At 39.5% G+C, this 12,384-nt stretch overlaps 1 long non-coding RNA gene across 1 annotated transcript; it reads right to left on the bottom strand.

Moving 5' to 3' along the window:
- Positions 1-447: 447 nt before the first annotated feature.
- On the bottom strand, positions 448-12,143 carry LOC122646901. Its single transcript, XR_006330714.1, has 3 exons — positions 12,079-12,143; positions 7,146-7,151; positions 448-458 (listed from the first exon to the last, which is right to left on the bottom strand). It is a non-coding gene; the product is annotated as an uncharacterized LOC122646901 (long non-coding RNA).
- Between the last annotated feature and the right edge of the window lie 241 nt (positions 12,144-12,384).

Below are 12,384 nucleotides of genomic sequence, written 5' to 3'. Positions count from 1 at the left end.
CTAAAATTCGTCACTTCAGACTTAGCCAGTAGTATATCTCCATTCGAGTTACGAACGACAATTCCCAAACCACACTTGCCACTTTTGGGGTCCTTTGAAGCATCACAGTTAATCTTGAGAGTGTTTCTTGGAGGAGGATTCCACATTGGGGCGGGGGATGGTCGGTTGGGCAATATTGATAGCACTTGATGTGTAAGACTTTTGAGCCTTGAGAACTTCCTCATGAGCTCTGACTGCCCCATCAATGACTTCAATTGTAGACCAGTTTTTCCTACAAAAAAGGAGATCGTTCCTGGATTTCCACTCAAACCAAAGTAGGAAGCTAACCAGACCTTCCATGGCTCTGCCTTCTTTCTTAACCATACTATGAAAATTCTTCCAAGTCCTTATGAAATCAGATATTGAGAATGAGGAATCCATCTTCATTTTTAGAGCAAGCGAGCATCGGAACCACATAGCTTGTGCAAAAGGGCAATGAATAAGAATGTGATCAATGGATTCAGTTCCAGCTCCATATCTTAAGCACTAGGGGTCAATGTTCATGTGCCGTTTAGAAAAACCTTCTCCAGTTGCAAGACCATCAATACAACCCCTCCAGATGAAGGACCTGATTTTAGGGAGGGAATTGCAATGCCAAATTTGTTTCTCCTCACTACACAAGAGCTTATATGCTGATTTAACAAAGAATTTGCCTCTTCTATCTCCTCCCCACACAAGCTGATCCTTAGAAGGAAATAATGGAAGCTGGATATGCATAATGGCATCCTTAATATCCTTGGGGAACAGTGTATTGAGTAGTTCCTCATTCCACCGGTTGCTATTGGAGTGAATGACATCTGATACAAGTTGATAACTTCCTTCAGACTTGTAGCAAGATGGTATCATAAAATCGGGAAGCGAAGGAACTCATCTATCCCTCCAAATATTAACAAATAAACCATTGTCAATCTGCCATAATAGTCCTCGTTCAAGAACCTTTCTGCCTTCCATAATATTCCTCCACCCTCATGATGGACTATGACCAACCACCGCCTCCATAAAGCTGCAATTTGGGAAGTAAATCCCTTTCATAAACAGGGCCCAATCTGATTCTGGATCAGCAAAGAGTCTCCAAGCTGCCTTAGCTAAAAGAGCTCTATTTAGAAGTTTAGGATCTCTAAGACCAATTTTCCCTTTTGGTTTTGTTTGACACAATTTTCCCCATGAAAGCCAATGCACTTTGTTGATTTTATCATTTCCACTCTGAAAAAAGAGAGTTGTTGTACTTTGGATCTTCTTATGAATGGATGATGTTAACTTGAAATGAGAGGATGCAAACTTGGAGATGGAGAGAGATGTGGACTTTAACAATACTTCACGTCCAGCAAAGGAGAGAAGGTGTTGAGACCATCCATGTACTCTTTTGGATATATGGTTGTTAATCTCATGGCCGGAAGACCTCCGTTGTATAAACCCCAATAGTAGAAGGAACTCCCAAATATTTTGATGGTCTGTCTCTATATGAGAATTTGAGATCCTTGAGAACCACCTCTTAACTCGGGGAGTTGTATTCAGACTGAAGCAAAGGCTAGATTTTTTCTTATTGATAACTTTCCCGTTGGCTCGACAAAAGACATCAACCACATCTCTTAAGTTGTGAAGTTCTTGAAGCCTTACTTTTGAAAAAAGTAAACAATCATCTGCAAAAAGAGGGTGGATGATGGGTACCCTCGATTTTGAACTCGAATGCCATAAGTGCGACCTTCGCTTTCTGCTTTAGAGAACAAGTTGCTTAGAGCGTGGGAGCAAAGGATGAAAAGAGTTGGAGAAAGGGGGTCTCCCTATCTATTGCCTCTCGAAGGGTGAATTGAGCATCTTACAACACCATTAATCAAGATAGAATAATGAACTGAAGAGACACTAGACATAACTAGGGAGACAAATTTAAAACCGAAACCAAAGCGGGTTAGAATTTTACCTAGGAAAGGCCATTCTATATGAATGTATTGCTAAAGGAAATTCTATTTATCATGTGGAGAAAGCTTGTTGGATATATTGGTTTATATTCTTTTGTCAAGCTTTTTTTTTGCGCACCCCTTTTTTTCATATGGATATCTTGTGTTGTATAGTTCAAGAACATACAACCAGTTTTAGTTTTCTATTTTTTTTGCCTCCTTCCCATTGTATTGTTAATTTATCACACTATTTATCTCTTAGACCACCTCTTTTTCTTATCAAGCATTGAAATTTCTACAAGCTCTTTTTCTTTATCAAGCATTGAAACTTAGTCAAAATCTGATCTTCATGAATGTTGAAATCTAGTTTCTACCTTTGAAAACAAATAAACTATCCACCTCTTTTTCTTACCAAGCATTGAAATTTCTACCAGCTCTTTTTCTTTATCAAGCATTGAAACTTGGTCAAAATCTAATCCTCATGAATGTTGAAATCTGGTTTCCAACTTTGAAAATGAATAAACTGTCCACTGAACCTTATAGGATTCTACTCTAAATCCCCGCCATGTCTCATTCAAAGGAAAATTGAAAGAGCACATATCCCTTCCTTAGAGGTACCATAGTAACTCGGTCCTTGAGATTCCAAGCGCCTTTCGCCGTTCTCCGAAGATCATCCAACGAAGCCAATCAAAAGTTGACTCTTCCAATGAGTGAGAAATGAAACTTTTGAAGATTTGTTTCATACTCCATCTGGGGGATAACAATCTTGGTCACATTACCTATGTGAATAGGGTCCGACAAAGCATCAATGTTAGTGGAGATCCCCCCCGCTAAAGCCGCAACATATGATCTATTTGTCTAAAGACCTACTGTACCACCTCTGCTACCTCTGATTGAGGGATCAGGGACTCCCCCCACATCACCCCTTTTGCCACCATGAATCACCACCCCTCTGTCCTGGGCTTCCCTGAAATAAGGATCCACATCCTCTTCTGCCGAAACTCCTTTGTCCAAACTAGAATCAACACCTACCATCTCTCTCTCTCTCCTACAACACATGACTTGTACACTGTATTTGTCGATAATACTTCTCTTGATGGACTGGCTACACACAATTGGTGATCCATGATCTTAGGATAAATCCTCATCCTCGAAGCAAAAGAATGAGTAGACCCCAAATCTAATAGTGTGTATGCAGACTGTCCTAAACTACCAACATACCTGTCACACATCGTAACATCTCAGTCATAAGCTTACCCTACATAACATGCTACCAATACAGTCAAATGAAATTGATGCAAGATTGAATCTCAATTTAATGTAGGTGACCTGATACCACAGATGGTGAAGCGTTAGCATCCTCAGTAGTCATAGCAAAGACTCTACTCTAGGTCCTAGGAATTAGTCATCCTGTAATTCTGGTGCACTCTGTGATCCCTAAGCACTCTACCTAGACTGCTAGCGCTATTGTGTCTGATAGTCTTGAGATGCCTAATATCCCTGGTGGGTCTATCTCACCTAGTAGGCTTGGCGATCCTGGCTGGGCGGGTACTGCTAGTGAGACTAATACTACTAGCTACCGTGACTGCCTTGTGTTGTGTAGTTCCTGGCCATTTACCCAGCTAATCCACATCTATAGCAGACATTAGACCCAAACAAGCACAAACCTCATTGTGGTCTCTCACACTTAAAGCACTGCCCCGAACTCTACTTCTGCTGCTTCTAGAAAGGGGTGGATTAGGCATCAGATATTGTCTGAGGATGCTTCCCCTAACTCCTGTCCTCCATGCGAGGGGGCTCAATGCTATTCTCATCGAACATGTGTGCCCACTTGAGCACCTCAATGTACGTACCCAAATGCAACACTAATAGTGGCATGGATGTGGGGCTTTAGGTCCTTCTCAAACTGACGAGCCTTACGCTCCTCTATACTAACCATGTGAGGGGCAAAAATGGATAACTCATTAAACCTTTGTACATACTTTGCCAAGCAATAATCTCCCAAAGTCAGCTAAAGAAACTCTACGTCCATATCCTTGCTCAGTCTGATGGGAAATTACTCCTAGAAAGGCCCTTGTGAAACCCTCCCATGTTAGTGGTAGAGGATCAACCTCAAGTGTCTTTGGGCTGCCTTCCACCAATATGATACCTCACCTTGTAGCATAAAGGTAGCACAAGGCATCTTTTGTGCCTCTAAGATATCTAGAAACTTAAATATCCTCTTCACCCTTTGTATCTAGGTCAAAGGCCAAGGGGATCAGATCCTACTCTCATAAAGTCTGGGGGCCTTAGTCTTTGAAACTATTTAAGAGTCGTGGTCATCTTAGTCCCCTAAACATACTAGACATAGTGGCCTACTCTTGTTGTGGCAAACTTCTCATTAATGGCGCCTACAAGAGCACCTATGGTGCCCCATGCTGCCACGGGAGGTGGAGGTGGTAACACATCATCCACTCTGGGCAACTAAGCTAGAGCACTCCTAGCAGATGCTATAACCTCCATATGGTGCTAGTGAGGTAGTCCACTCCCACCCAGTGCAGATACTGAGCCTGGTGCTAATAGGGTGGTGTCTCCCCACTTGACATGGCGCCAACAGCCTAGCGTATCGCCCTAGTCACTGGGCTAGGGGCCTCCTCCCCTTTTCTTTGGTGCTATGGAACTATTGGCAACCAAAACGGAAGCAAATGATTAGTTACTTTACTACTCACATCCCAACATGCATCATACTAGCAGTTCTACCTCTTTAACACACAGTATTTATATACTATACATTTTCCAGTTAACAGTTCTATACTGCATACAAAAAGTCCTAAGGTCTCTATCATTTCTACCTTGTTCTGTCTTGTTCCATTCTTCTCTAAACTTCATAGACCTAGAGACTTAGACCTAGATTCCTAATTCAGTTGTCTTCTCAAATCCTCACTCATCTCTCAAGTCTTTATTGTATTCCAATTCCTTACTCTGATCCTTAAGATCTTTTACTTTCCCTAGCTTTAAACCTTATCCAAAATTGTCTCTAATAACAAGTTGTAGCACTCCCAAATTCGGGTAAAAAATATTGGTGTTGACTCTCACGAGGCATTGTGTGATAATGGCTATTCTTCTGTTTACATGCATTCTACAATGGATAAATTAGAATCGTAATCACAAATGCTATAGCGGAAGACTACAATATCATAAACATCCATATATAATAGTTATGGTGGCCCTAACATCCACAAGATCGAAATGTTAAATAATTACAATTAATTCCATGGTCACATCAAACATCATAACATACGTATCCCATTTATTGTACCGACTACTAATCATTTCCTGACACATTCATTTACACAAAATATATTTATAACATTGTACTTTCGCTTAGGTAATTTCCATGTCTATATATATATTACATCATCCTAAAAGATATAAACAAAAAAGTCTCCAATATCTCTGCATTATCATCATCTCTCTAAGGGATGTATATCACTCCCTCAACCTCCAAAGGTATACAAAGCGCAACAACACTGGACATGTTTTGGCTTTGTAGAGAATCATAAATAGTGGATTGATCTTAACTAGCTTAGTGAGAAGAATAAGGTCACATCAATGAATTAAGAGCATACACATGCATAAAGAAATCACAATAAACACATGTTTCTTTCATTGAGAAGTCAATCACAAGTATAACATATCTAATCATAAGTAAAAATTCCATGCATAGCATTTAAATCTAACGAGGAAATGTGCTCAATCAGAGTCTTTGTTCATCTTTACATTTCTTATCATTTCTTTACTTCTCTTCTCTTCATCCTCTACGCCACTCCCATTTCTTGCCCAACCTTTGGGCCCCAACGAATTTGGTACGTCTGACCCCTCCTCTCAACACCTCTCACGTTCCTTGCCCAACCTTGGAGCTCAACGGATCTGGGTCACTTCTTGAGTGTGACATTGATGGACCTTCAATTTAAGTCTCTTTTTATTCTCTCAATCATGAGGTTCTTTAGAATCATATCATACTAGGATCATGTTCATCTATATCATCGTGCTAAAACATATAATACAATTCATTTCATTTAGAAGCATAATTCATGCATACAATAAAAAATTATGTAGTATGGAATACCACAAAAAATGGATAGGGTTACAGAATTTCCCTCACATTAGCCCTCTTTGGTCAACCGAACGATGAACCAGTCAACCCCCTTTTAGCCACAACCGATCATTGCTAGGTCAAACTGGTTGACTAGTTCTTGGTAAATCTGTTGGAGAATGGCATTTCTACCACTTCCCCCCCCAAAAAAAACTCTATGGGATTAAGTCCCCTTCCACTCTAAATCATTTTAATACGTCAAGAACTCTACTAGGGAACTTTCTAATCGACAAAATGTGTCAAAACACCCAAAGAATCAAAAGGGGGCTTAGTGTTTACCTTTTCGAACTCAAAACCCTAACTCTTTTTATTTTTTATTTTTTATTTTTTAGGGGGGGAATAGGGAGGGGGGAAGGAACCAGCCAAGAGACTCGAACTCGAGACCTCCTAGTGAGCATGGGCATGACACGCACTAAGGCTCACCAACCGCACTAGGCAGTTGTTAGTGCTCAAAACCCTAACTCAAGCACTCTCCTTTGGTTCCTTTTATTCCACTTTGATCCAAGAGCTCTTGATCCTTGATTCGAAGTCTAATCTTCAAGTCTTGGCCTTAACTCCTTTCTCCTTCTTTTCCTCATTTCTTTCTCTTTTCTCTATGGATTTCCAATTTTTAGAAAAAAATGTAGAATGAGCCTGGTTTCTACTTAAACCATCATTTATGGCCAACTGTCGACTGCCATGATCAACAAGTCGACTAGTTGCTCAACCGACTCAATACTGCACCAATAAAAAATGATAGAATTACATATGGTTGCCTCATCCAGCCGATTGATAGTCTATCCGTTATGAGATGATTTCTCACTGTGAGTCTACCCTGTGGCCATCCGGTCGACCTGCATATGACTCGATCAACTGGATCCTATTTTTTAGGATCCTGGTCCACTGACCCTTGGTTATTCAATCGAGCATATCTCACTTGATCAAAATCTGATCGCCTAATTCCTTTTCCACTTGAAAGGTAATTCAATTACCTTCATTTTCACGATCTCGGCTTCCCCAAACTCTAACTAAAAGGTATTCTAAAACTAGCATGAAGCCTCTGCTTCACCCCAAACTGTACAACTAACTGTCCCAACATTGGACTATGGGTCATCTTGGTGGATTCAACTCACTTTACACTGAACAATCATACTCAACGTACATGTCTTAAATAAATGATCTATGATTCAGAGTTACCTGTAGTTCAAATAACTATCCGTTGGGTCAACTTGAATTGGATTCCATCAAAAGAAGTTGTATCGTACCTATCAATCATAAACATCAATAAATTAATACTTTTCTAGGTACGGGGTATAACAACTGGACTTGTGATGGTTTGGCACCCTCATCTCGGGCTGGGCCTTCTATGCCTTGTCCTAATTTTCCTTCTAGTAGACTTTCGAACTTCCCCCCTCACCCACTTTTTCTCCCCATCAGTAGTATTTGGGCTAAGCAATCTGTTGAGGAACCAACTCTGTGTGTTGCTGCTACCTCCTCCTTATGCCCCTCTTCAATATTTGTTCCAAGGGTATCAATCTTGTACTTGACCTATGGGTTGTTGGTGGTAGAGATCCACAATAAGCCGTTGAAGATTCTCCTTCCATTGTTATAAAGAATCATTGCGGGATCTGGGTGATTCCTCTCATTCCTTCCAAGAATCATTGTGGGAAAAAGGCCATCCTAGGCACGTTAACTTCTCATTGTCCTTAGCCAGTCAAGGTATTAGGAGTAGGCACTAGTGATTGGGTGTTTTTGGGTAGTCTATTTCTGTTTGATGAAGAAGAAGTGGATAGTGGTTAGAAGGGGTGGGATCTTATTGCTTCCCCTGAACAGTCGGCTAGGTTTTCTTGGGTAACCCTAGGTGTCTAGCTGATTTGGGTAGACTCTGTCCTTTTGTTTCCTCTTTGATTTTCCTTCAAGTTTGTTTCGGCTATAGGCTTAGGCCTTTAATTTTGTTATGAAGGTTATATTTTTTTTTGGGGGGGGGGGGGGGAAGAAGTTCTAAAATCCTGGAATAAAAGAACTTTTGGTAACATCTCTTTGGTTTTGGATGCTTGTAAGTCTAAACTTTCTACTATCCAGTCTAGTCTCCAATATGACCCTTACAATTAGTGCTCAATTGAGAAAGAGAGGGACTCATCATCTAGGTTGGGTAACCTTCTTCTACAAGAACAGAGTTTCTTTAAGCAAAAAATCTAGGGCTAAGTGGTTAACTCTTGGGGACTCTAATACTGCTTTTTTTCCTATGAGGGTTAGGCATAGTCTCAACTCTGTTTATAGGCTTCAAAATTCATAGGGAGCCTTGATCTCGAATCTGGAAGAGATTAAATTGATTTTGTTTCTCATTTCTCAAATCAATTTAATCCTTCCTCCCTCCCATTACTTCTATTCCTGAGGATATCCATTTTTCTATGGTCTCCCCTAATTGTAGAAGGGTGCTTTCTTCAATTCATTCTGAAGATGAGATTTTGCTAGCAATTAAATCCCATAAATCTGAAAAGGCCTCTAGTCCTGATGGGTTTAGCTATGGGTTTTTCCTTGTTTCTTGGGGCATTGTTAGGGAAATCTTGTTAAGGTAGTCCAAATTTTCTTTTTCAACCCATCAAGGATTAGTAAAAATAATTAGTATCTAGTTTCAAAGTTTGAGGGGACTAATTAAGTTTCTTCTTTTCGCCCCATATCTCTTGCAAACCTTTTCTACAAGTTTGTTGCAAAAATTATTGCAAACAGACTTAAGCTAGTTATAGATGCTCTGGTTAGTCACAATCAGCCTGCGTTCATTCCTGGGAGGAATATTGTTGACAATATCCTCCTTTGTCATGAGTGGTTAGGGATTTTGATAGGAAAACAATCCACATTATGTCCTTTTGAAGTTGGACATCCATAAGGCTTTTGACTCTATCAGATGGGATTATATTTTCCAAATTCTAATGGATTTCCCTCAAAATTTCATTAATTGGATCAATTGTTGGATTTCTTCCTCTCGCTTCTCTGTTCTGGTCAATGGCTCCCCTCATCGGTTTTCTTACTCCAAATTAAGAATTTGTAATGGGTGATCTCTCTCCTTTTCTCCATTAAAATGGAAGGTCTTTCTAAAATTCTCTTGATGAAAACTGAGGAGAATTGCATTAAGTCTATTCCAAAGTGTAAGGCTTAAAAGATCACCCATCTTGCCCATCTTGCTTTTGCTATGATCTGATGGACTTTGCTTAAGCCACCATCCCTACTGTATCATGTAATTCTGAAGCCTTATCTTCTTTATCTACTATGCCTGGTCTCACCATGAATCCTCATAAGTCTCTTTCTTTCTTTGTAGGTGTTGTTTCCTCACTAATGTAGTATTTGGGTTTCCTCGAGGGTCACCTTCCTGTTACATACTTAGGTTTAGCTTTGTTCGCCTCAAAGCTTTCTTCTCATTACTACTCTCCTATCTTAGACAGGCTTATAAGAGACTTCAAATTTGGAAGAGTAAATTACTCTCCTTTACATGTAGACTAAAACTTATAAGACAAGTCATGCAAAACTCTTACATTCACTGGTTTGGAGTTTTTGGTCTTCCAACTTCTATTTCTTCTAACATTGAGTCTCTTATGTACTCCTTCCTTTGGAGAGGTCACGATAATCCAAATTTTCTACACCCTATAGGTCTAAACAACAACAACAACAAACTTAGCCTTATCCTGACTTAACGGGGTCGACTACATAGATCCAAAACAAAACAAAATAGAGAAACTATAGGTATACTCAAAAATAAAAGGTGAAGAAAAGATAAGATAAGAGGGAAGGGGAAAGCGATGATAAATGACAAAGGAAAAGGTCAAATGGGAGATGGGAAATAAAAGAAATAAAAGAAAGATGGAAGGTAGCAAAAGGAAAAAGACATAACCCAACACGAAGGCTAATCTCAGCTAGATGGAGTCTGCGACATGGATCCTTGCCCTCCAATAGGTTTCGTCCGAGGTCATACTTGGGACCAGACCTAGACTATGCATGTCCTTTCTCACCACTTCTCCTATGGTCATTTTAGGTTTGCCCTTATCTCTTTTAGCTCCTTCAATCGGGATCAGATCACTCCTCCGTACTAGGGTGTCCCTAGGTCTCCGTTGAATATGGCCATACCACCTTAAACGACTCTCTTGGAGCTTGTCATTGATAGGGGCAACTCCAAAGTCCACTCTTATATGTTCATTATGTACTTTATCCTTCCTTGTTTTTCCACACATCCATCGTAACATCTTCATCTCTGCTTCACAAAGCTTATCAATATGACACTTCTTAACTGTCCAACATTTGCCCCATACATCATGACTGGGTAAATAACAGTCCTATAGAACTTTCCTTTAAGATTTAAAGGAATGCGTCGGTCACACAGCACTCCGGATGCACCTCTCCACTTCATCCATCCCACTTTAATTCTCTGTGACACATCATCTTCAATGTCACCTTCTTTATTTATGATTGACCCCAGATATCTAAAATAGTCACTTTGCAGTATCTCTCTTTCCTCAATTCGCACCATATCAGTATCCATCAAAGTGTGACTAAATTTACACATCATATACTCCGTATTCGTTCTACTAATCTTAAATCCTTATGTTTCCAAGGTTGACCTCCAAAGCTCTAACTTGGAGTTAATCCCTTCTTTTGTCTCATCAACCAAAACATTCTCATCGACAAAGAGCATACACCAAGGGACCTTGTCTTGAATGCTCTTGGTTATATCTTCTAAAAAATAGGGGGAGTTTGGGTCTTTGTAGAGTTAAAGAAGCCAATATTGCTAGCATTGTTAAACTTATATGGAAGATTGCTTCTAAATAGAAGAGTATTTTGGTTGATTGAATTTACTGCATATACTCAAAGAAGACTCCATTTGGACTACTCCTGGTTCTATGGATGTTTCTTGGGCTTGGAGCAAAATCCTAAAATCCAGGCTACTTGTTTCAGATCATATCCAGAATTCCATTGATGATGGTTTTGACACTTATCTTTGGCTGAACAATTGGCACTTTGACGGTATTTGAATTTTAAAATATGGTGATGGAATCAGGTATGATACTAGCTTAGATAGGTTTTCCAAGGTATCCTCCATTCTCCAAGTTGGTACTTGGAGTCCAGGCCCTAGCATTTCTCAATCTCTCATTGAGTAAGCTACCTAATATCAATTTTAGACCTAGTGGCAGTGGAGATGGGTGCAAATTCATAAAAAGATCTTCTTCTTCGGCTTGGGATTTAATTAGATCTAAAGTTCTCAGAGTTTCCTAGTTTAGGACGATTTTGTTCAACTCGTCTGTCCCTAAATATTGTTTTACTGTTTGGAGAGCTATGACTAATTTTTCCCACTCAAGAGTTTCTTTCCCATCGAAATCTGTCAATTCCAGATTATTGTCTTTGTTGGACCTCCATTGAAAGTATTGACCATTTATTTTTTTTTGTCCTTTCTCCAAATCCATTGGGGGTGGCATCCGAAGAAAATTATAGCCCACTCTTAGAATTATGCTTCCCTTTGATAGAGAATGGAGGTGGATTTTCAATACTTGTAATGGTAAATCTACTTGTGCCAATCTTGGAAAGTTGGCTTTTCATGAAGTGATTTATCATATTTGGTGGGAAAGAAACAAAAGAAGGTGGTCTTCCTCTTCGAATACTATGGAGCAAATCTAGGAAACTATTTGTGAAATAACCTAGAGGGGGACACATTTTTTTATTCTATCTATATAGATTATATATGTAGTGCCAATCCAACACAAGTCTTTATATATATATATATATATATATATATATTATTATTTATTTTATTTAATTCAATTGCGAGTGGATATATAAGAATCCAAATCTACCGAATCACTCATGTTATGATCTTCTACATCCTAGGTCTCCCCGTTCTGTCATCTGGCTTATGTTCTTCATGTAGCACTCATACCAAATAGGTTTAGCGAGAGCATTTATAACACTACTTAAATAAGCCTCATTGACTGGTATCTGAGCAATTCTTCCTATTGCTTTTACAGAACTTCCCTTGTCAACTGATACTGAGAGAATAAAATCTGGATAAATACCAATACCTATTACAGGTAGAAAGATAGAGATCGAAACAAGCTAAGGGTAAAGATGTCGGAGGCATGGTTATTTTGGAATGTACCAATTGTGCCCGAAACAATGTTAATAAAGATATAGAATCACCAACGGGGATTTCCAGGTATATTACTTAAAAGAATCGACAAAATACACCTAGTCCCCTTCTCCCGAAGTTACGGGGCTATTTTGCTGAGTTCCTTAGAGAGAGTTGTGTCGCGCCCCCATTGGGGCTCTCTAGAAAGCCCGTTTTATGAAATATCT

The sequence above is a fragment of the Telopea speciosissima genome, chromosome 11, assembly GCF_018873765.1.
Source record: "Telopea speciosissima isolate NSW1024214 ecotype Mountain lineage chromosome 11, Tspe_v1, whole genome shotgun sequence".
In the NCBI taxonomy this organism is placed as follows: Eukaryota; Viridiplantae; Streptophyta; class Magnoliopsida; order Proteales; family Proteaceae; genus Telopea; species Telopea speciosissima.
The sequence above is the reverse complement of the archived record's forward strand: the minus strand, read 5'-3'. Positions and strand labels throughout refer to the sequence as shown.